The sequence below is a fragment of the Anomalospiza imberbis genome, chromosome 4 (genome assembly GCF_031753505.1).
Source record: "Anomalospiza imberbis isolate Cuckoo-Finch-1a 21T00152 chromosome 4, ASM3175350v1, whole genome shotgun sequence".
Lineage (NCBI taxonomy): Eukaryota > Metazoa > Chordata > Aves > Passeriformes > Viduidae > Anomalospiza > Anomalospiza imberbis.
This window is the reverse complement of record NC_089684.1, coordinates 63,989,365-64,016,160: the sequence shown is the minus strand read 5'-3', so window position 1 is coordinate 64,016,160 and position 26,796 is coordinate 63,989,365.

Sequence of the window (26,796 nt, the reverse complement as noted above, 5' to 3'; positions counted from 1 at the left end):
AATAGGACTGATTTTTGCAAGTGAAAAGTAGTGTTCCCTTTGAAGCTGGCAATTTGGTCTGCTAGCATGGTATTAACTAGACACTTTTGATCTTATTTCTCAAATATGTACAAGTCTCTTTCCTCAGCACAGAAGAAGAGGACATGTACTATATTCAGAATTCATTATGACTGGAAGAAAAGTGGTTTTGTACTTGGCAAAAACTTCTTGTTTCCCAGCTTTTTGTTGTTGTAACAATAAAACTCAGTGAGGAAGTATTTTGCAGTTGAATGGTTTATAAATCACTTCAGCTAAGCTAACTTTTATTAAAGTTAGGATTTTGGAATTCTTCTCAAAATGTAGACAACCAACGAAATAACTGCATCTCCCAGAGAATAAAGCCAAACCCAACATAAAACCAATAAAGGAATAAATAGTACTGACAATTATATCAAGATTTCTTAATATTCCTGATTGACAGTTTATGATCATGTTTTCCTGGATATTAATCGGGAAAGAATCATTTGGTATGTCTGGGTTTTTCTGTAAACATAACCCTGAAGTTTTAAGCCCTTTAAATTTATTGTTTGTTATATTACAAAATCTTTGCACTAAGGTTATATTTATGGGATTACATCCAAAACGTTTGAAACAGGAAAAAATATCCAATTATTTCAATTGGTGTTATAGTGGATCAAGCCCAGTTTTTATCAGACTGATGTAAAAGTTTAAATTAGATTGGATTGGATTAGGTTAGATAGATGAGTTTGTGGAAGATCAGTTTTATTAGAATCATGGGTTTGCAAGGTTAGGCTGCATAAAACTGGTTCAAGAAAGCAAGAAAAAAAAAGTGATAACACTTTACAGCAAATTAGTTCAAATAGCTGCATACTGTTGATGACTCCTCACATTCCCATTATGGACCATCTCCTTCATTAATTCAAAAGGTAAATTCTTGTTAAATATATGCTATATTTGCACAATAGGGAACCTGCAAGAGGTTCACAATTTCTGAGGGTTTTTCATATTATGATTAATGTAAGCATCTGGAGGTTATATTTCTTTTAATAAGCTTTATGTATAAGAAAACTTATGTAATCAATATTTAGAAAATAATACATTTTTAGGCATACTGATATGTATATTTCTATAAATACTACATTTTTTACATCTGCATATTTAAAATAAGAGTAATACTCCAGATAAATCAAAATTTTTGGCAGATAATTAGCTTTGAGGGTATCCAATCATTCTTGATTTCTATTGACGTAGTAGATCTGGAGAACAGAAGCAAAGTGTTAGTTAGGGGGGCTCTTTAGCACAGCAAATCACTGCTATAGCACTCTCCACACTTTGTAAGTCCTCTTTATGTCATTAAGACAGCTCTTGAAATAGGCACCACTTAACTTCTAGTGCTTGTTAGCTTGTTTCTATCATCTAGATTAAAGCTAAATGTTTTATTAGATGTGGATTGTATGCAGAGCAGATCAAATACAGGTAAGAACTATGTACTGGGATTAACTGAGCAATAAAACACCTTCTCAAGGTCATCTTAGTTTTTTGTATTTTTTCCCTCCAGTTTTTGCTGTTGATGGTTGTTGTGGTTATTTTTTTCCAGTTGTAAATAGCATTAGCGGAGATTTTAAGAGTTGAATAGACAGACTGTGTAGCTTTCAGAAGTGAAAACAAAATGTGAAATTTTTAGTGACTCACTAAAAGGGTCAGTGCTTATTAATCTCTGCTAAATGACTGCTTAGCATGGAGGTAGAAACTCAGTCACCTTAGTTACTGAGGTAGACTGCAGTTTCATTCACAGATTTTCAATTTGATTGTATGTGGGCAAAGGGAGAAAATAGCTGTATGTGACTTCTCAGCTGGCTTGCAAACAATACAGCCAAAGGTAGTAAAAAAAGAAAAAAAGGCAAGTCTAGGGAAAGCTTCAGTTCCTGTACTTAATTATTAAAAAAGCTGCCTAATTGTAAGCTTTATCTCTGACAGTTGTCAGATGTCTTCCAGCAAGTGAAGATCAAAAGGAATAATTAGTATGTAGTCTCTTTGTCCCCCTGGCTAACAGAATTTTTTAATCTGCTATAATGTGCATTGATGAGGTCCTTAATGGAAGTCAGTGATTTTCTCAGGTGAAAGTTTCCTTTTGTTTTATCTAATTCTGTCTAGTTCTGGTTTTTAGACAAGTGGAAGAGTAAGAAAAACTTGCTTTTGTGTAGTCTTTAGCATAATTTCTTCAGTAAATTGACAAAAGGCTCCTACTGTGAGAAAAATGTTTCAGCATAGTTCTTTTGCTTTCAAGTAGAACAAAGATGTCCCTGCAAATGTAATTTTGAGCTTTGAAACTACCAATAATGTGTGAATCTCTTATTACTTTCCTGTTTTATTCCTAATTAAAGCCTTAATTGGCTCCCAACATTGAATATTTTGGACTCAATTCCTATCTGAAGTACGCAAATATACAAGTTAATTCAGTTTCTAGGTAAGGCGGTTAATACTTTAAATACCTCTACCTTTTAAAACTGGGAAAGTGGGAGGAGACACTCCTCCCATGAGGACTTGTAAAGTAATGGGAGGGAGGATGAAATTTCTCTAGCAGACACAGAAGGGTGAATTCCTCAAGTTTGCTTTTACACTTTCATTCAGATGACCTTGCTTAAACAGTCAGCGTGGCAGAACAGTCTTGGGTGACTAAAGGAGATTACAGCTCATCTCTGTCCTTGAGAGGAGTCAGTAACATCCAGAAAGAGCCGATGTCTTCACCACAAAATCTAGGGGACAGCTAGGCTTATTCAGACACCTGGTCACTCTTGCCTGCAGCAGCATTATTTCACCTGAAACCTTAGCTTTCACCTATTCTTCTCTCTGCTCTGCATGGCCTTTTGTCTCTTCTCTCCTGACCCACTCCTAAAATTCACTTGTGTATCTTCCTTTGTCCCTCTGAAATTGCTCTTTCTGAAAAAATATACCTTTACACACTGGTAAAAGAACCCCATCAATGACTTTAAATTCTATTTCTGTTAGCAAATAAGGATATACAACTGAACAGCATGTATTTATTATATAGTAATAAAAGTGGTTATGAAAATATAAATTCAGAACTACTGAAACCAGTAGAACTGTCCATGCATGCTGGTCATGCTGAACTTTATAATTTTGAAAGGCATAGCAAAAGGAATGGAAATCATTCAAGACAGCTTAGTGCCAGACTATTTCAGATCACAGCAAATATGTAGACTTAGTCTACAACATACTATGCTGTTACACCAAAGACAGGCAGAGAGTCTGGAAGTTAAGCTGGCCTGGCAGATATTGGTGGATCGTCAAATCAGAACCATGAAAAAACATTAGAATAACAAAAAAAATTGGAAATGCTAGAGCATAACCCAGACCCCTGTTATAGGTGGAGTGGGAGCTTCAGACAAATTTAGGCAAAGTTTATTAGAGAAGCCCTGCTGCTGAGCCACAAGATGCAGAAAGGACCCCTGTGCTTTCTGAGTTCCTTTTCAGAGAGGAGTCTGGCTGTGGTTGGTTCCAGGCTTAGCCCTAGACTTTGTCATTGCTTTAAGTAACTTTGTCCCATGCAATTAATAATGACAAAACAGATATGTTTATATAAAAATGAATTATTATGACAAATGATTAGATAAAAATCATAATCAGAATTATTTACTACACAGTATAAAAGCTAAGACTACTAATAGTGTATTGTATAAGATAATGCACTATATAAAAACTATTATATTAAAGAGAGGGGATAACAAAAAAGAAACAATTATTAGATATCAGAATTAGAATTAGTAGATATTGATGTAATTTGCCATATCAATACTCGTAGTGTTGGAAATAACTTAAAAATTTTTTTTTGGCTTTTAAGTAATAGTAGTCATGGGGTTGTTTGCCTTTGCCAAGCTGGGGGGGAATTGAGGTTTCTCCTCAAAAGACTGTTCACCGAGGGTTTGAGTTTTGCTGGGTGAGGCCTCATGGGCCTCATTCAGCAAAAAGAAGATTCTTAGACCCTAGAAGTTTAACATCTACACAGTGGCAAGTAGCCAGAAAATACAGAGGCGATAGACATTACACCCCTAGTCTGGTCAGAGATACCAGCCTGTGAAACGAGAACCAAAGACTGAGGACCAAATTAGCATTCATTGAAGGTGAAGGGATAATAACCAATAGGAGATCAAATATTAGGAATCAATGAACGGATTTTTTTTTCAATGTATAAATATGTAAAAAATCTGGTAAAACCCATGTGTGATAGCATGATTTCTACTGCACATCCTGGCAATGATTGCTATTGCACATCTTGACCAGAATAACATCCTAGCCAGAATAAAGAAATTCTCTAACACTTAAAAGGTAGTGTTAGAGAGTTTATTTTAGCCCCACAGTTTCAGTGGCAGTGGGCAGATCACTTCTACTCAGCCTCGAGGAGCATCCTTGGGGGCTGCCCCCTCCCCAGGAGAGAAATCTCTGCGCACTCCATGGAAGAATACGCTAGAAGAACCTGATCATATGAGAGTGGACGGAACTTTTATACTATAAAGTGATTCAAAGTCTGTCAAATATCTCCCATTGCCCCGCTACCAGGAAGTTAATTTGGAGTTCATGAGCAGACTGGTTTTAATACAATTCAACACCAAACCCAGCGCATGATGCCCCCTGTCAATCTGCTACTGATAGCCTTGCAAAAAGGGCTTTGTCCGAACTCTCTGACCAAAGTCCAGGGCAGAGCATCCTGCTACATCCCCACCTATGCCCAGTTCCCAGGTTTCTTACAACAGAGTACATAAAACTTGTGAAGGCTTATATAATGAGATGTATCTTCTTCTCGTGCTTCTATTTCTCTCTGAATATATTCTAATTCTTGAGATCCTAGATCAATTTTCTGTTTTAAGTTTTTCTCAAGTCTCAGATTTTTGAAACAGAAAGCTCAGTGATTGATAACAGATAGAAAATTGTTGTATATATTTATGAAATCTGTGAAAATATGACTTTAATATATCTTAATAGGTTAAAACACTGAAAGAACATTGAAGTAATGATATTATAAACATCAATGCCTCATAAGTCCAAATTAAATCTCTGCATTTATTTATACATATGTTGTTCATGTATGAGCATACATGCATGCAAATACACATCTTTTAAAAAAATATGTGTTTGGTTTTCCAATATTTGAGTTGAAATAATCTTCCTACATTCAAGGAATGCTCTTCTATCTGCTATAAATATACTTTAAATAATTTCATACAAAGGCCCAACAGAAATCCAATAAATTAAAATCTTTTATTTATAGTGTGTGCATGACTATGAGAGCTAAGTAATGTGGAAGGCAGAGCAGAAAATGTAATTATGTTCTAATGTTCCATTGTATAACATTACTTTTTTAGCAAAGCCTAAATTAAGAAACCTAATAAGATTTTTAAAACCTGGATCAACCTTTCAACTGTTTACAGTTGATGATCACTTTATATTTAAAGAAATATACATTTAAATGTTTATTATTATAAATACAGTAATCAGTGAGAAACGGATGCTTTTTAAAAGATAAACATAAAGATGTAGAGGAAAAAATAGAACAAAACAATGCAGAGAGAAAGATAGCAATTAACATTCTTCCTTTTCTGTAATTCTAGAAGTGCAAAATTGTTAAAATTTAAATGGTGAAAGGACTCTTCTTCTCAGGAAAGCTACTGAACAAAAAGGGGCTTCATATGAAAGGTACTTCATGCATCCCCAAGGACTTCAGCATGAACTTTGGGTACAGGCAGGGAATGCTCACAAAAGGGAGGGCCTGGAAACTCAGAGCTGGGAGCAGGAACTCAGACACAGGTAATTCTTCCCCAGCCCTGGGGGCAATCTGAGATAAACAAGGAGTTTAGCTGTTTTAGAGATTCATGGTCTGGTGTTTTTGCTTTGAGGTCTGACACACTGTCCTCTATAAGTTTGTCTGAAGTGCATATATTTTATTGTCCCTTTTGGCTGTACAAAACTCTCAAGAACCTAAACCACATATCTTGTTTTTCCTTACCTTAAGTCTTAGCATTTTTAATCTTTATCTGATTTTTTTCTTAAAGTTATATTTCAATGACAATAATTATGTTCAGTTACTGTTCTTGATCCTGTTTATTATCACCCAACTTTCCATTATTCAATTTATTTCTTTTATATTTTGATGCATCAAATTTCACAGAAAAAAAAAATTGTGATTTTTTCTTTCTTTTTTTTTTCCATTTCTTTGAGATCTGTTGAAATGTAAAATGGTGGGTTCAGTCAAATGATTTTGCATTATTCATGACCAGAGAAACTTTCTTGAAAATTTCTATTACCTTTTGCTTTCAAAAGTAATCAGTGGCACATACCATTAGTAGTTTTGCTGTGTCAATCTATTCATCATTAAAAACTTGTCAATTTTTCATTTGCTTTCCTCTTCTAGGGTTCAGTGGCCAAAATCCTTCTCATAAGTCCCCATTCATGTTTCATACTATTTTGCCAAATGTGTTCTCTTATTTGGGTGGCCAAGGCAAATTTGTTCTTGGGAACTAATAAGGATTTTCTTATTATCAAGCCACTTTCTTTCCTGGGATACATCCAAAATTCAGTGTGTGCCTTTTTCATACCCTTAATATTTGCATTTAAAATGACCATATGCTAAGTGCATATAGTCTAACAGAAAGTTATCAAAAACAGTATGAAAAGTAGGTTTTGTGCAGCAGAAAAACAATAGTGATGCTTTCAGTAATAGAGTTTTAATTTTTCCAGACCCCCGCAGTTTATTGTGGCACTGCTGGAAGTGCATAAATTGTGCTCCATTGGTAGTAGCTTTATTGTACAATCTTTTCATCTGGACAGCTGTTTTGAATGGATTCCAAGTAGTTGAAATGCACTCTCTTTCCCTAGAGAATGGTTCCTAATATTTCTCTACCTAGCTCATAACTGATCTTTATATGTTGAGAGAAGCTGTAATAGTTTCCTATTTGTTTCATTGTATATTTATTTATTTATTTTAAAGGGATAGCAGTCACTTTAGTGAAATACCAAGGTGCATGATCACCTGTGGCAAAAAACTGTGAGTTAGTGGGGCTGTATTTGTGCTCAGCTGAACTTGGCATAGTTTCTGGAATATGGTAAACCCACAGAACAGAGCAGGGAACAGAAGTTTAATGTAAGGGAATTGCACTGAAACTACAGGCTGTCTGGTGTATAAAGTTCTACAGATAAATAATGTTAGAATTTCAAAGATGTGGTGGGGATTTAGGTGATCTTCATTTCATAAATTGGAGGGACTTTTGTAGCCTTTTCATAGGCATATCCATAGATAAAATCTTAATTCTCGATCAGATTTATAGAATACACACTATTAAATAAATAAGTTACAGGGACAGATTAATAGAAGGTTTTGTAGATTTCAGTGACAATCAAATAAGTCTCTTCCCATCTGTGTCAAGTGGGCTAATGGTAAATGACATCATAGTTCTGCACCCTAAATGGGCATAAATTGACTACCTACTGTAGGTCTTTTTGTTCCCTCCCTGCATTTCACTGATAACACCTCCCTAGTGCTGACACGGGTATTCATTCAGCCGTGTACTACCCTGGGAACAGATTTGGGTTAAAACTCTTTTGAACAGGTTATTTCTCAATGTGTGTTATTATGCTATTCCAGTTCATCGTGCAGCTTTGCAAACACCAGGCAGTGGCACTCAGAGGGAGAGATTCACAGTGGTAGGAAAAAGCAGCTCAGAGTAGGGGCAGAAGAGGGTAAGGCCTCTCCTGGTGATACAAATTCTAGCTTATTCGTACTCTAGGAACTTGTTACAACAACATTATTAGCCATAAAAGTTTTATTCTTTGCTGTGCTATTCCATGATCTAGCCAGATTTGAAGGTACTTTTTATTTTATCTGAATAAATCCTTTCTCTCAATTAGAAGCAGCTCTTATACCATAACCCATTATCTCAGAATATTGCCTGAAAAGAAATTTGAAAATATTGGCATTCTCCTTCTAAAACCTCCCCTGATATCTAAGGATACTTTCTGCTTTACTACTTTGTTAAATAATTGTTTTCATGTCTTGACAGACATAAAATAAATAAATAAATAAATACATAAACATATAGAATATATGTTAATAAATATATATATAAACATATAGAATATATGTTATATATAACAAATTTTTCCTGGTATTTTACTTAATAACACACAATGCAGAAATATAAGCTAGTTCTATAAATATGTATATATGTATATATGTATATATATATATATATATATATATATATATATATGCAAATCTGTGTCCACATGTAGCTTATTTAATTGATTGATTTTTAACTAGTTTGTATTCTTTTTCTAAAGTAGTTTTCATGGATGTTTTAACCACTGAGGAGACCAGTGAATGACACTGGTTATTTTGCCTTTAAATATTATACAATTCTTTCATCTGCTAAGGAAATAAATTTTGAACATTTTTGGTAATGCTTCACTTTTCAAAATGAGTGTTTGACAAAACTAAATGAGGAATTCTGATGGGGAGAAAAAGAAAGTGGAGAGAATAGCAGATATTTCCAATTGCTATTCTCAAAAAAACCTTTTTGAAAATATTACATATACTCCCTTGAAAATAATTTTAAAATTCTGAGTAGTTCAAAAATCTGCCTGTTTAATTTCTTAAACAGAAATGTGTAATTAAATGCAATAAAATATGACAAGATACTGAGGCTACAATTATACATAACTGAGGAAATGATAAGTTCCTCGTGAGGGTATGCTAAGTCCTGTGATCAGCTGCACATATGGGGTGTCAGTGAAGAATCCCAATTCTTTCTGCTGTGTTTTTTTATATTTTGTGTACTTTAAAAATGAGTGCTGCAGCACCAGCTTAGGATTTGCTTTCCTTTAATGGCTTGTTTTCAGTGTAACCCTGCACTTAACCATGTAGTTTAACTACAGGCAACTGAGAACCTCATCTAAATAAAAATGCAAAGGACTCCAAGGCAAAAGAGAAAGTTAAGTCCTTCTGGAGCTGTAGGTGGTTTAGTGTAAGAATTTAAAGGTAATACTGATAACAGATCTCTTTTGCAACTAAATTCCTCTTTGCATATACATACCCATTTACTTATTGGCAGTCACTGTTTTTCTCCTGGTACTGTGGCTCTACCACTATAACTTTTTATGTGAAATACACTTTGTTTCCATGTTGCTTTCTACCCTGACTCTTTTTCATCACTGAAAACTAGATTGCGGCCTTTGTCTTGCTGGATCTGCTCCTGGATATCTTCTGGCTCTGTCAAGCCACATTTCCTCTAATATCTGAGTATCTCTGTCTCTTATATTCTATGCTTTACAGCATGCTTTACATATCTTTCCAATAGCTGGATAATAATATTTCAGGTAATGTTTTTGATAGCACATATCAAGAGGTTTTCTCCTCAACTAAGGTTAAGATAGAGATAAGATCAGTAAAAATTAAAGAAATCTGGTTCATCTAGGCATGCTTTTATCCTGATTAAGAGCAAGCAAAAACAATCACAATCTTCTATGAAGACAAAAATTATTTGGAGATATCTAGTTTTATCTTATTAATTTTTGCGTGTCTAAAATGATGTAATGACACAAATGACAATATTAGAGGTAATTCAGTTCAAATAAACTTTTTTTTAATCCAACATTTCACCCTCGCTTCCCTCCCTCCCCAGACAGATTAACTGGACAGATTGCTTGGATTCCCTATGGCTTATAATAAATACAAGTGATTGTGGTGGGTACTCTGCCTGTAGACAGAAATTGTTCTCCATTCTGCTACAAGGTGCTTGCACAAAGACTGCCATTCTTTGAGAAGTATTATTCAAAAGTTGCTGAAGGTGAAAGAGTAAGGTGATAGGATTTGCTGACAAGTGAAATGTAACTTTGCATTAATGTTGTTTGGGTTTAGCAAGACACTTTCAATTAACATTGAGGTTTATTTGAGCTAGCAGTGCTTTTGAAGTAAAGCTAGTGGTGTTCAATAAATTCCCCTTGCACAGAGGAAAACTTGTTTTACTATGAAGGTAAAATTCAGTCATTCACAAGAATAATGTGGTCAAACATTCAATTTTCTCAGTAAAAACTTTCTAATTTTAGAAAATTTATTTCCCTGCCATGGTTTCTAAGGTGATACTATAAAAAGGGTTTATTATTTAATTAATAAAGTAACTGATGACAATGACTAGGGCATATGGAGCCACTGTAACAAAAGTTTTATTGTTTCCAAGAGTGTTCTGGTCTAATTAGTAATTTTTTTATTATAAATAAACCAAATTCTTGTCACAGTGCGCTGTCGTGGTGTGCTGGGCAGTGACAGCAGGGGCGCGACCTTCCCCCCGTGAGCTCTGCTATTCCCAGTTATCACTTGGTCCGGCGCAGGAACAGATAACGATGACATGGGACTTGGGGTAGAACTGGATGGATTTATTAGGCCCAAGACCTGGGACCCCAAGACAAAAATTAGGGGGTCTGCAGAGGGTTTTATAGGGGGAGTGGTATAGGGCAACCAACCAATGAGGGCATGGCAGGGGAGGAATCTAGGGCAGGACTAACATTCTATAAACCTATCAGGGAGAGCAGGAGAGGGGGATAATACAAAGTAACAGATGGGGTATCGAACACTACAAGATAGACAAGAAACACTCTGGAAAAAGGTGCAGGGATAGGGAGGATTAACAACTTGGGAGGAGGGAAGTTAGGGAAGGGCTTGGGGAGATTGGCAACTCGGGAGGGGAGGAGATTAGGGAGGAGAATAGTGGGCAAACACAAACTTAAAACAAAAACCACACCACAGCAAATTCTGAAGAAGCATTTGCTTTCTTAGGCACTGTGTACCTACTACAAATCCTTAGAGAGCATAAAAAAAAAGAAATTAATGCCTTTTTTGGTCCTGTGATTGCTAAGATTTGAAAATGTGGAAGGATTTCAGGAAGAGAATAAAGAGCAAGCCGTGGATTTGAAAACAGAGAACTAACTGAAAAATCACACTGAAAGAAATAGTTTGCAACCTTCCCAAACATATAACACTTTTCATATTGCTTTCATGCTTAAGGACAAGGAATCAATTTCACTGTTTGAGGAATGCCCTTTCCAGTTCCTTCTTATGCTGCTATTATATCCATGGTGTGCTCTAGCTGGATGCTGTGTAGAAAATGGAACCATGACACTGTTATGCTTCTGCAAAAGGGAAGTAAGGGATATTTGCGCAAGGAGCACAGATTACAGAGCTGCCATGCTGGATTAGGGGTGCTTTCAATGCATCATGTGGAACAAGAGAGAGGCAGAAGGGGCAAGGATAGGACATGATGGCACTGGATGGGATGGCCAGCCAGCCACTCTTCCACTTCTATTCTGAAACACAAAATGGAGGTCAGAGCTTCATACAGACAGTTTTCTTCAGAGTACATATATTACGGTCTGAGTATATGAAAGCTGAAGGTTTGTTTTGGTCTTAACTAAATTTATACAAGGGACTTGTAATAGACCAGGATTCCTATTTCAGAAATAAAACAACTAATGAAACATGCTATACAGACATCTGAGCAAGTAACACCAGTTAGGTTTATCAGCAGAAGAGAGCACCCTTTGTTTTCAATACTGATGTCTAAATGAAGCACAGCTAGACCATGTTATCATGTCAGGTTGCTTAATCATCAGGCAGAATTCAGCAGTTAGTGTTCCTGGGCTTACAGGGCTAGGTGTCACCCAGGGTCTCAGTTAGCAGACATTTAGCCAGCTTGATATACTCTGTAGTGTGCTCTGTTACACCCTGGCTCTTGGAAATACATGTGAAGTCACCTTTGGTCTGTCTGTGTTGGATAAATCTATAGTCCTGCAAGGAAGAGTGGCAGAAAAGGTGGGAAAATCATGCAGTGGTTAAGTGTTAGCGAGCCTCTCTGCATTGAATTATCTGAGACAAAGAATTTCTCCTTGAATGCATACCTGACCTATTCCAAATTTAATTTAAAGTGTCTTAAGGAGTCAAGGTTTTAAGGTTTTGCTGAGCTAAGTTATGACTGTTTCAATTCTCTTTCAATATTGCGTTTACATTTCTGTAAGTGAAAGCTCTAGCTTATGTTCTTCTGGGGTGAAATATCTGGGGTAACAGATACTAAATAATCAGAAGGAGGGAAAGGAAACTGTAAATCACTATGTCCCACTCATGCAACTTACCATAACTGTTCCTTGTAGCACAAGTTTTCTGTAGCTATATTTTTATAGAAGTGATCATCACTGTAATAATTTTGCACCTAATGGAAAGACATGCTTCTGAAAATAAATACATCAGTGAAGATATCACCCTGAACATTTGTATTTTATCACATTCAGGACAGTTAATCCAAATCTTAGTGGTGTGGAAGACCTGCTTTTCTGTTGTAGATTGGGTTGGTTTAGTTAGGGATTTTAATAATTGTTAGTTAGGTTGGTTCTCTGTACCCCTATTTCCCCTCACAGTGGTCTGCTCCAAGTTGTGTACGACGGGAGCTGTTACATGTCAATCTTGTAACCACTCCCTGCTTCTTCACAGAAAGTTCTGTGTCAATCACCCCACCTTTGCATTCCCATTTGTCCCAGAATGCTGTACCCACCTCTCTTAAGTTCCCATAGGTTGTTATGTTCTGTGTCACTCCCCTGTTGTCTGTCCCTAATGGACGAGGGGGTTTTCCACCCCTGTCTGCCCGCCCCCTATTTAACCCAATGCTTTCTCTGTCCCGGTGCCATTTTTGCCTTGCACTGCGCTGGGAACAGTCGCTCTGACCACCCCTGCGACCACGCGAGAAATAAAAATTCTCAGGCAGGCTGGCAAAGTGTGCCTCTCTCGTCCCTCTGTTTCCTCTTAGTGTGAAGCTACCAAAGCTGCTAACCCATGCCGGGACACTCTGCAACCCTGGAGTGCCCATCCACGTGGCAGCTATGGTCTCTGCAAGGGCAGCTCTAGCCAGGCTTTCCTGCTGCCTGAGGCCGTAGTGGGTAAAAGCCGCCACTCTTTTCCATGAGCAAATGCTCTTATAAATGAGAGAATTGTCAAAAATATTGAGACATAATAATTAAATTTAAAGGTGAAGTTCAGCAGGTATTAAGAATATCTGCAAAAACTCTCAAGTTTCCAAACCATATGGCTGATGTCTGATTGGACTCTCCCCACAGAATCATTACCCCTTCCTCAAGAAAAGTTCCTCATATTATCTTTTGAGGAAAGCTGACTATTGAAACTTACCCTGAGTTCATATGTATATACCCTGATATGAAATGTAAAAAAAGTTCTTTTTTACAAATTAAATTGCCTCCAGCAGAGGGAACAGAACTTCAGCAATTAGACTGCTACCATGCCCACTTGCAACAGCAAGTTCAGACAGCCCTAGAACTTGGAAAGACAAAATAAAAAATACAAACAAAAATATATCTCCACTTAGAACAACAGTCCTGTAACAGGAAAAAGCCATTTGGGATTAATATAATTTAGCTGCTGGAAGTGATTTTGAGAACCTTTAAAGATTTAGTATAGTACTGGAAAGCAGAAGAATTCTATATAATTTATTTTGACTGTTAGTTTGTCAGATCAAATATATTGTTCAGAAATGGAAGAACCTTGTTTGGGTTTAAGACAGTATTTTGATGCTATTCATTATCTCATTTGAGTATTACACTCTGTAGCAGGACTGTTGAGTGGACCTTACAAGAACAGTCAGGTATTAGTGAGGTACTGTATTTTCTAGCCTTTCTTTACAGAGAATTTACTCACGCTGAGTAGCATTTTGTCTTTTTTGCTAACAATTAATATCTCAGTCTCATATACTGATGTCATAAACATGTTGTGATATGGTATCTCGAATCTTCAGCTTATAGCAATCATAAATTTAGGTCAAGATATTGCCCCCAATTTTGCAACAAGACAGAAAATGGAAGCTATTAAAAAAAGTCCAAATTGGTGTGTTCTTAAAAAATCCCCAACAAACCAAAACCAACCACAAACAAACAGCAACTGCCTACCTCCCTATCATATAGGTTTCTTAAACCTAGGGCCTCTAGATGAGATCTGAGCATATTGATCAGAGTAAAAATTCAACATTTTTCTTCATTTTTTTTCTAATTTTATTCTAACACCTGAACTTAGAGTAAAAAGAAGCATGTTAGAAATCAAATGCATATGAAGACCAATATGCTGTGTAGCAGTAGATGTAGAGAGAAGCCTACAGTGTAAGAGTAAAGCAAGCACACAGATTTTATTTTTGTGCATTCTTAGTGAAAAAAATATGCAGTTCCAGTGTTTCCTGAGCCTGAGGTAGTTTTCTGTGTTTAGGATGGATTATTCTTCCATGCATTTATCAAGTCTTCCACTTACTTTTCTAAATAAATATCCCAGGAATGTTCATCCTATGGGCAGGCAGAGGATGTAGTATTGATTTTTTTTTTAATAAGCTCATATTTGTACTCCAGATTCTTAGAAATAGGAAATTATTTTACACATTATACATATGCCTGACAAAATCCAGTCTTCCCCCATTTTCTGTGTTCTGCTTTTAAGCTTTCCCCTGTCCTTCTGTCTTTAAGGTCTGTACCTGGAGACATTCTGGCCCTTGGCTAACTAAACTGTTAAAACCAATTAAAAATATTAATGAATTGTATTAATTAACCTGCCTCTTTTTTTTCTATTGTGGCAGACTTAGGATGTAATTCTTGAATGTCTGATTGAGACATTTCATACCTAAATTAATATTTGCAGTGACAGATGCACAAACAAGCATCATAATTCATCAGAGGTGCCAAAGACCAGCTTCCAGCTTCTGTAACTGAAATATGATGCTGTACTTTTCTTGATGGTTTCATGCCTTGTTAGCTTACAATTTAATGGAAATGGAATAATAAACAGGAATACTTAATTCTGGAGAGGATCTTTTTCTTTTCACCTTTCCTTTAAATTCTCTAGTGACAGATTCCTATATCTGTTCTGTGCAATAGCAATTTTTGATAACACTGAAAAGCTTAAAGTTATTGGAAGGGTTTACTTGGAATTCATAAGACTGGTAATATGGAATATTGTGGCACTGACATTTTGGGGTAAGATTAAAAAAACTACATAATTCTTCTGTGTCAAGTCTAGCTAAATGAGAGATAATGCTATTTTTCTTAGATACCTATCCCCTGAGTTTTAATAAGTTGGATCAGGTAGATATGAGAGAATAGATAGTGGAAAAACAAACAAAAGTATAAACACTTGTTTCAATTGTGACAAAAAAAAAAAAAAAAACGTGGAAAACAGCATGATGCAAGCTGTGTCAAATTGCCTGTGGTGTGGAATCTTGTTCTTCAGGAGCTACTGGAACTAATTCTTCCCTCATACCAATTCTACATTGTCCGGTGGTGTGGCAGCCTGTGATAAGAGAGTGTTCCACATTTAGAAAATAAGGACAGCAGCTGAGCTAAGGATGTTGCTGGAGACTTATCTTATATATTTTGACTTTTAAGGGTTTAAGTCAGACCCCCCAACTTTATTTAAATGTATTATATATTGAATTATAATCATCATCCTACTTACCTCCTATCTGCTAAGCTGCTTAGAGAATAAACAGTATGTAGTGCCTAAGCATATGTGCTGAAAATAAACTGTCAAAGAGCCATTACGGGATTATTCTTTTGTTGTAGCTGTCACTGGGAGAGCTGCTCCTCATACACTTGCTAAATTTTATGATTTTTTTTAATATACTCCTTGCTTTATATGCCACAGTGTCCCTGCTCACTTGTTTTATGTAACGCTACTGAAATGAAACAGGGAAGCTTTATTCTGCAGCATTCATTCCTGCCTGCCAGATGGCTAAGTGACTTCTGCTTCAGGAGTCTCAAAATTTTCATGCACTGAAAACTGGATTTACAAATTGTGTGATTTGGGTGTCTTTAAATGAGAGGCAAGCAGCTATTAAAAAAGGATCTGCTACCTGCCTGTTCTTGTTGGCTTTATGTTTCTGCTGTGATCCTTCAGTGCTTCACTCAATGCTAATCTGATCGAAACCTCCTATATGTTATCTCAACCCTACAGGAATCTCTCCTGGTTTTACTTACTGAATGTGGTCTCTGTGTAAAAGTAGATATTTCATTTTACTTTATATCACCTTATCCTTCAAGCCTCTTTTCAAAAGTCAAATTTTATTTCTTTCATTATTCCTTTGGGGATGTTTCACAAGAAATTATCCACAAGCACTTAAAGAAATCAATAATTTATATGTTACACAAGTTATTTCACAAGTACATCTATACATTATTTATACTGAACTGTTTTCTTTATAAATGGTGATATTTTTTGTAATGAATAACTTAATACTGCATAATGTTTCACAAGAGAGCTACGTTAACTGTCTGAATTTAATGGAGAAGGAGGAAACATTAAAAAGAAGTGTTTAAGGCCATTAGCTAAAATGTTCTATGTGCCTTCTGTAAAGTCACATATTTGGAGTATAAGAATCATAAACAAATTAATATCAAATGTTACATATATCAGCCAGTGAAATAGAAAAAGATTATAGGTAGCAAGAATTCTGAAAAATTATAGAGTTTATTTGCCTCTTTAAATAGTAAGTGGGGTTGTAAGTTTTATGGCTTCAACAATACTAATAAAGTCGCACTTGAGGTCAAGTTTTAAGGCTGGAGTCTTGCCATATAGAATATGGGGAGTTGCTTTGTTTAAGTTTGTCAGTGTTTTTCTTTGCCTTTCATTGACCTGATATGATGCTGTATTATTTGGGTTAGGGTATTTTGCAGGAAAGTATTTTCTTGTCAAACTTGGTACAGCAATGCCTTAGACCTCTTATCTGTCAGAATTTACTTCATACTCTGTAGGAGGCACTATGTTTCCAGGTCACTGTATAGGAGAACCCTGGGTTAGTCTGAACAATATTGTTGAAGCATATTTCTGAAAGAAAAGAAGTGAACAAACCACAGTCATCAAACCAAAAATACCAGAATATCACTCCAAGAACATTTTAATCTTTTTCATGTACAGTTACAGGAATGGGTGTTTTCATGTAATGTGAGCTACTACCAGACATAATAAATTTACAGGGGTTGATACCAGTGATATACTAGATGGTTGCAAAAGAACACTTCAATCACTCTTGGCAGTAGGCTTACATGATAACAGTCCTCAGCAGTTCCCCAGCTGGTACTTTCTGCTATGTCAATATCTATTTTTCCTTCTTCATTCCTGTAACTGGAGAGCTCTTTGCTAGTTTCAGATATCACTGGCTGGACAAATTTTCTTTAAATCTCCTAGTTCTTTAAGCAGCTGAAGTCACGCATCTTGTATTAACCTGAAGTTTATTTTACTGGGATTGGGGTTTTTTTTTGTTTATTTCCGGCTCAGCTATCGTGATTTATATTTATATTGCAATATAAATCTTATTCCGACACATGTTCCTATATTTTAGCTTTCAGAAAAGAAGTGACTTGAGAATAAGAGGCAGCCCCTTTCCAGGTTTTCTAACTGTTTCTCAGAGAAGAATCCTTTAGGATATGCCCAAATATTCCTTCACAGTTGCAGAAGATTCAGGCAAACATTTCAATTAGAATAGTGAATCTTTTTCTAAAAATGGGAGTATCAGAAAAATACATTATTTTGTCTTTTTCTAATTTAAATATGGGCAAGTTATTGTTGAAGATCTGCATAACTTTCCTGCTTTAAGGAAGGGCTTGAAATCCTTAAAAGGAACAGTCTTTGTCAGGGCTGTGCTTTTCCAGATCTGGTCAAACCCTCAGTTTGAACACCTTACATAGAGGGTTTATTTGACAGCAGAACTTGGGTGCATTGCTCATTCCCTGCTGCAGGAATGAATCCTGGTGGCAAGGCAGGAGTACTTGCCCTGTGAGTCCAATACCTGAGGGCTACAGGTCAGATTTAAATCACAAAAGAAACCTCATGTTTTCAATGAACTCTTTGCTGGTACCTGTATGTTCTGATCATAAGAAGGCTCTGGTTGAGATTTTAGGAATAACTAGAGATTGGCTAAAGGGGCAACTTGAGGAACAGTGTTGAGGATGGAGACCAAAAGGTCAAGGTTTTGGGGAAGGGGAAACTGGAAATTGGCTGTGTTAGAGACAAAGAGAAGTTAAGGAAGAAGACTGAGAACCACCATGGACGTAGGGAGGAGGGGAACTCTGACTTGAGAGATGTCAGGAAGGTTACTTCAGGCAGGTAGTGTGGATTGGTAGAGAGAATGAGAGAGACAGACAAGGTGAAAAGAAGATGAGAGATCATACAGGTAAAGGCAGGAACAGGAAGCATGGTAAGAATTTGGGAATTATGAAGAAGGATCAAGAGGAGTACGGAATAGAACCAGAGTGGAAAGTCTGCCAAAATAGATTTGGGAAAATAATATTTGGCATAGGAATATATTTCTAAAATCAAATATTTAATAATAATATATTCTTAATTTTTAATGATCCATTTTTAAGCAATTATTTATTAACAGAAAAAGCTGTCTGTGGTTTGTCTCTGACAACAGAGTTTTATCTTACTGACCTGCACTGAGTCAGACCACATCTGCCTTGTGGTATAATTTGAAATTGTGATACTAATGGGAAGTTTTGGAAATAAAATGTGTGGTTTCTAGTTTTGAATCTAATACTTTTCTTACTTATCCCCTAGTGATCTCATTCTTTTAAAATCTTGTTCCCTCTCTATCCTTCAGAGTATTCTTTCCTTATAATTGCTGGTTTTGCCTAGAGGTATGTAACTGTGCCCAACCTCCTGCAGCTGAAATTCTTGCTGTGAAGATGTTTTATTTTTCCCCTGAAAAGTGTCTATTTTCATGAGTTTTGCAACGTTGCTTAAAAGTAAAATTGGACAGTAATCCTTCAGAGTGCTTAGATAAGCCCCTCGGGGAATGATAATGATATTGGCCATTTTCTAAATAGCTGAAACAGAGCTTCTGTTTGGAGGAACCATTAAAGAGATGAGTAATCACTGGTGACAGATCTTCACAATGGTATTTCAACAACTAATTAGAATTGTTGTCACAGTTAGTGGCATTTCTTCTTGGTAAAGCAGCATGCAAAGTAGCCCTTCTATTAGGAAGTACAGTGGCTGACAGCTCAGGAGCAGGTGATGGGTATGAGGTCAGTGTGCAGCTGCCCAGAATAGTGAAGAAATGATTAAACGTCTGCAACCTTGGAGACAGAGATGTTCTCAAACTAATTCTTGTGAGACTCTGACATGTCATGTGGTGTCAGTATGAAGAATCTTTCTAGATGTAATCCCTTATCTAGGAAAAGGAAGTGGCTCACTAATAAAAAAAATATTAAAACAAAACCTTCACATTGTCCAGAATCTATGCTCTATATATGTCATCTTGGGTAGTGAAATAAATTATCATATTTTGCAGACTAGCAGTCTGCAAATTGGAAATTACTGAATAAAAACTCTACAGAGAGCAGGAATTGGAAAATTCAAGATTTTATCTGACTCCAAATATCTTCCCCATTTTAGTGATAGTTGTAAGTTCTGTTTTCATTAATTTAGCAGTTAATTAGGAGACCAACCTTCTGATATTCGTACTTACTCTATTGATTATAAGGTGTTATATTTAGAAAAGACTGAGACAGTAAAACCACAATAAGAAGTGTATTAGTTGTATGACTCATGGTGTTTGGAGAGAACCCATTTATTTATGAACATGTTTTCATTATTTTTCAAGCATAAGGAAGAAGAAAATGTTTTAATATAATCCCTTGAGATGCAAAACCAGGAAGTTTCTACTATCACCTTTACAGAATCACACATTATTCTGAGTCAGTGACTAATTACCTTGAATAAAGCAGGCCAAAGCTGGCTTATTTCCTGTGGCAGAAGTTTTTCATTATAATTTCTTTTACATCACTGTGGAGATGAAACAAACATTTCAGTAGTTTTGAAATGGGGAAAACTAGAGTCCCCATTCATATCTGTAGTGCCATGTAAATTTCTTGGAGTTAATTTAAAACAATGAGAATCTGCACATACAGAGTTTTCTATAAGGAAGAGTTTCTAGGATGTAGGTTTTAATTTATACTCCTAATAATTGATACAAAGAAGAAAAAATATAATCCTCACACAATAGTGTATAAAACTATGTACTTTATAGTACATAGAGATGCCATGATTATTTTTAAAAATTAAAAAGAGACAAAAAGCCAAGACTTTATGTATTTTTGAAGGAAGTTTAAAGCAAATGTTGAGCTTTTTCTTTTACCTTCAATCTTTCGTGAATTTGGCTTCAAATACATTTCAGAATTGCTTCTTTTTTCTTTGTTTATTATTTCTTCATGAGAAGAAATTAGGCAGGGTTGGCACTTTCACAAAATCAAAATACTTTAATTGAATAAAATCTTCTAATCAGCTGATCTGTAAAGCCATATGAATGATGTACTTTAACATATCATTTTTTCAAAGACAATAAAAAAAGATATTTAACATAACATATTCAAAGACAATAAAAAAAGGCATGTGGCTGGAATGGTAAAATATACACTAAATTTCCTTGGAAGGAAATTTCGTTCTCTACTGTAGTATTTATTTTTGGTTTATACTGTGTATGGCAATGTCATATTATTTCTATCCTGAAGTAAGAATTTTATTTTTATAGGCATTGCCATTTTATCTGGGACACTCTCATTCCCTTTTCCTTTTCTGTAATTACATAACAGTTTTCTTCCCAGTCATCAAACTATGTTGAAGTGTAACATTACAAGTTTGGGGTTTTTTTGACAGAGGCAGCTTAAAATATTTCAGATCCTGTTCTGCTTCTGAATTGTGTTTTGTATTTCCTGCCATCTAGTAGTACAGTGACAACTGTTTGTGAAACCATGTAATAATCTCAATTACTCAGGAGAGACTGAAAAGTAGAAATACTAAAATAATATATCCTTATTTTCTACATAAATCACTTCAGTGACCTAGTTCACATAATTAACCCTACACCAGAATGTGTTGGCACAACTGATAAACAATGCATGAAGCCAAAGCCTACAGAAGAAGCACAATTATTTTCAGCCAGTTTTTCCAATTTGGAAAATGTATCATGTAGATGCGTCCAAAATTGAATGTTCCAAGTTGTTAACATGGATACGTCTGAAAGAATAGGTAATCTCAGTTTTTTTCTGCCACATCTGACCCTGCCCTGCTCTAGTATGAATATCCAGACCAACATGGAGGACATTAGTCCCCAAAAAGGGGACTTATTCATTCCCCTGTGGTATAAGGAAGTAAAAAATTTGTAAAAAAAAAAAAATATAGGAGGCACTGGGTTCTTTAGAGCAAATTTACAACTGAATTACAATGGCAAGTAATGTTACAAAAAAAGCCCAATTTCTGCCACTTCAAAGTTAGTGAAATCATATGAGGAAATCCATAATGGTTCATAAATGTGTAATGTTAGGCATGTTGCATTTGCCTAAGGCTTTGTAGAACTGAAATGAATAGAGAAAATGCAAATTCTTGTCTGTGTTTCTTAATTTGGTGATACTTTATTAAGCTAATTGGAATTCCTACCAATTTTTACTTTGTACTCTTGATTGTATTTTGAAGGAAACAGTAAAGGAAGAAATATTGTTATAAAACTTCTTGAATTTTTGATAAAACAATGTTTAATAGAAAATGCCAGGTACTCAAGTGTAGGAACTCACCCACTGGTTGAGGTGAGCCGGAAAGGTGGAAGTCTCTCCTCCAACCCGTGTCTCCAAAGAAAGACTCAGTAGTCTTCAGTCGTCCAGTCTCAAGGTAGTTTATTGTATGTTATCTAAAAGATTTCTCCCTGAGCTGCTGCAGTCCGTTCAGCAGTCAGGCAAGGGCACACTCCGACACCCAAGGGGCTCGTGCCCTCTTTTATATCTTATATTACATATTAGATGTTTATAGTTTTCCCCCAATGCCCATCACCTATATTGAACAGTGACTTTCTACTCTACACCAATCTGTGAATGCCAACATCACCAAGAACATGGAGGTTAGGAAGAAGAAGGAAAGAGGACAGGGCATGCCCAAGTCCCTCCATCTTAGAACTTCTGACCCCCATGTACAAAACTCAGACCCCTCTGTACAAGGCCTAAAACCCCCCGGTACAGCACTCAAAAACTCTTCCTTTCACTTTGTGACTACTACTATAATATCTAAACTTTTGTGATTTCTTGTTCTTCCTGCAAAGTTGGTAAATTGTTCCATGGATCAGGTTCAAAGCCACAGGGGTCTGTGGCTGCATTCCAGGGTCTCAAATGCTCCCGACTTGGGCCCGGAACATCCAAGAGTGTCCAAGGGACATTCTGGGTTCCGACATTCAAGTAAAAGCATTTTTCTGGAAAAGGATTAGTTTCTCAAATTTCTGATCTAGAGAAAGAGATTTTTACACTTCCAGAGAATCCCAGAGATTCCAGAGCTTTGAGGCTTTTTGGCTTTGGTAATTGATAATGAGGGCTCTGTCTCTGAATTTAGAAGCCTTAGAGAACTGTTAACTGCAGCCTCAGCCAGAATATTTAGACCTCACCTTGACTGGGAATTGGATGCTTAGAAAGCTGTGGTAGGTTGCAACCATATGTTTTTATCTACTTTCTTACAACTTCAGTTAAAACAATATTCTTGTGCTTTCTATCTTTCTCTCAACTATATTTTCTTCTTAATCCCTATTTTGTGGTATTAATGCTATCTCCTTGCTAATTCAGTCTTTTCGGTTAATCCATATATTAATTCATTTTGTATGATTGCCAAATGTCCACATTTTAGAAATATGGGTACTTCAAATAAAATTCACAGTTTTCATTTCCCTTGATAACTAATTCACTTACAAATTTGCATTCTTATTATGTTCTATAGAAATTCTTTCACTATGTTGCTGAAACACATAACATTGTACATAGATCATACAACTTTTCCTGGACAGCACTGAGTATGTGGAGATTAATAAAAGAAAATAGTTCCACACATGGTTTCTCATAATCTTTGATAATTAGTATTCCACTCCAGATTTCTGTAGCAAGATATAAGCTATTGAAAAGCTTTTTACAGCCTAAAGAAAATGTCTTAGAAAGCAAGCCTGCTGTGTGTTCTTCAGTTATTATAATAATGTCTTAAGGATGTCCTGTTTCACCCACTGGAATTTTGATTTTGAAACATGATTGTCTCTAGTGACATACAGCTAAGTTTCTAATGTTTAGAAATTTAAGGCAACACTTAATAAAAATTGGGTAGCTTTATGGAAGTCAAAGTTGTCTTTGCACACAAAAACAAATGAAACTTATATTTTAGTTCCTTGTCACCTTAGTCTTGGAAGTATCTAGTCTTCAGAATCTGTCAGGACAGCTGGGAAAATAATAAAGCTGACAAATATCAAAATGTGGGAGAAGAAAAGCTATTTTTCAGAAAGATAATGACTGTAAAATGAGAGGAGGCAAGTTGGAACTGGTTTAACTGGGCACCTGGGAGACTGAAAAGATAAGGAGGAAAGTTTGAAAGATCTTCTTAGGAGAGAAGACATGACCTAGAAGCTGGGTAGAAAAAGAAAAATTGGGCAAACTGTTTTGATATGTGAACTAAAAGAAAATTGGTTTCTTGGAATACCCTTAGTGGAAGGGAATCACCCCAATTAGATTAATAGCTAAAAGGGGATAATTAGTAAATTTTTCAGAAATTGAGGAAAGAACAGGAGAAAACTGCAGAATATGAATAGATATTAAATAATGCAGCTGTGCATTAAATCATGAAAGTCACTCTGATCATAAAAAAACGCCTCAGCAAAATCTGCGGGCATAAGATTTTTACATCAAGATGAATATGTGCTCTTTAATGTATTAGCAGGTGTTTTAAGAAGTTTGTATAAACCATTATGCATGGAGAACCCTTTTTATGATTGTTTGGAGAGCTCTAGTCTGATTTAATGAAATAACCCTAATTACGTATCCATATGCTCAATCTCATTTATAAACAGTGGAGAGAAAATAAAAGATATTTTGCTGCTGATACTGCTATTGTTGTTATAGCCTGCTGCTGTGGGTATCACTGAAGCAGTTAGCTCCCTTCTTTCCTTCTGTACTACAGTATGTTAATTCCTGGAATGCATTCTGTTCTGATGCATACTTGGTAAACCAAATAGCCTTCTTACAACTCTTGCTTATGAAAACATATTTCTAAAGACATGTGACTGCAATAAAAGCATGCCTGTCTTTTAAGAGTTGCACACATTTGCTAACTCACAATTTTCTTGAAAATAATTCCTTAAAAACACAAGTCAGATACACAGAAACAAACAGAAACTGTAGATGCCTGTATGGAAATAGGTTGTAACTCTGTAGAAAAATAGATGTGTTAAAATAGCAACAAATCTCAAAAAGAAAAAAAAATCTAAAAAGCAAACAAACAAACAAACAAACAAAAAACAACCCAAAAGCACCTCCCCCTCAAAAAAGCACCCAACCAACAACCTCAAACAAAAAAAATTTCTAGGCATTTGCCTGATTACTCACGTCAAATTTGGATTTTAAATTTAGTAGGAATGCAATCATTTTGATTTGTTTGGAAAATACTTCAACCTTACAGACTTTGATATTAAACCTAGACTTTCTTTGAACCAAAAGTACTGGAGCATAAAAATAATGCTTCTGAAGGCTTGGGGTTTTATTTTACTTTTTAAATGGTGTGGCCATGGAAACACTGAGTCTGTTCTTGCATGTTTTCTTTTCTATTTTGTGGGTTTCCAAGTGTATTATCTGCATTGCCTTTAGTGAACTGATTCCTGATAGGAATGATTTTGTTTGGATGTGATGTTTGGAGGTCATCTAGTCCAATCTCCATCTCAGACAGGTTTAAGCAGATCAGGTTACTCTGTCCTGTTTGATTAAATCCTGAACACCTCCAAAGACAGATTACACAGCCTCTTCTAGCAATATTTAACAATATTTGAACATCCTTATGCTACAAGAAAAATTCTTTTTGTATACCAAACTGTGTTCCTTGATTCCTGGTCTGTTGCTGTAGAAGAGTCTGATGCTCTGGAAAGGGTCTGATTGTCTCCACTGTAATCCTGGTCAAGTATTTATACTCATCAATAAAGTCTTTTATTCTTCTTGTTGAACTGATCAGTTTCCTCATTGTCTTCCAATGCACACACTGCTACAGTCCTTGACCATCTTGGTGTCAATCCTTTTGATTCTTTCCTCCCTATTAAAATCCTTCTTTTACTGGAGAGCTCACAATTGAACACAGTGTTACTGCTGCGTTGTCACAAGTGCTGGATAGAGAGGAAACATCCCTGTCCCTGACTGGCTGGCTATGCTCTTGGTTGGATTTCTCTGATGCAAGAGCACACTATTGACTCATATTCAAATTGTCAAGCTAGATCCCTAGGTGCTTGTCTGAAGATCTGCTTCCAATACAGTCAGTCCACAGGTTGTACTTTTGGAAGGGGTTATCTCATCCTAGATTCAGGATTCTGCATTTCCTTTCATTGAAATCTGTGAGGTGTATGTCTATTTCTCCATTCTGTCAAAGTTATTGTGAAAAACAGCTGTGAGGTACAGCATATTTCCTACCTCACCCAATTTGGTGCTGTCTGCAAACTTTAATGCTAGTTTGATGCTAAACTGTGAGAGAGTATGCAGTACCACAGCATAGAGAGCAATAGAGTTTCTCAGAATGAAATTGTCTTTGGTAAATTTGTATTGGCTGTGCCCATTCACCCTCTTGACGAATATAAAAATTTCATCTTTCTCACTGTTTTCCTGTCCTTGGTCACTAACAGGGATAACATATGCAAAATAAATAAAAGAAATAATGATAAGGAGCAGTCCATGTTTCATTGTATGTATCTATAATAAAATGAGCTGTATGGAAAGGGAAATCCTCACTGCTTCACAGGGAAAGAATGGGAGGAGAGGCAAAGAGTGATTTTGCACACAAAATGTCTGTATCTCTCTGTCCTAGGGTGACATTATGGTGCTTATATCCCCAATCGTGTGTTCTGTTTATGCCTGATATTATGTTCTGTGCCTTCAGGACTGACTCTGAAAAGTGAAGGTTTGTTTTGTCTTGTTATCAGCTGGCTCACCTCCCACCTTGGTCTGTGTCTAGGAGAGACTAGGTTTGCTTGCTTGCTTGCTTGCTTGGCTGGCTTGCTTGCTTGATTTCGCTTTGCTTTTGCTTATTAGTTAGTTTAGCTAGGCAGTCCAATTTTTACCCTGGACTGTTTTTTTTTTTCCTTTCCCTTTCCTGAATATCATCTGAACCTGCTCCAGAGTGGGACCTGGGAAACACCAAGAAACACCGAGAGCCTGCATTTTGTGATCTGCAGCAGCCATCCCCAGTGCTGGAGACCGATAGCTGGGTGACCACTTTCAGTAGAGACTTTCTGAATTTGTCATCTCTTCAGAGCGGTGAAAGAGTTTTGTCATCTGGTGTTGTTTTTTTTGGGTTTTTTTTTTTTTTTTAATTTTTATTGGGGAGTGTTTTGCTTGTTAAATAAACAGGGTTTTTTTCCACTTCTCTCCAAGGAAATTCTTCCTGAACCAGGTGGGGGAGGGGCCTTGAGGGGTTTGCTTTCTGGGGGCTCCTCCTGGAGGTTTTCTCCCAAATTTGCCTAAACTAGGACACTCTCTTTTCTCACATATTAGTGGGTATCAAACCCCTGTTTTGTCCTGGACTACTAAAGGAGAGTTTGATGCCCCATCTTAATGAAAATCTGGAAATTACTCTTTAGGATAGAGTGAAGCAAAAGAGTAGGCGAGTCCTTTCTAAACAAGGAGCCTGTTGGGTATTTCATGTTTACATAT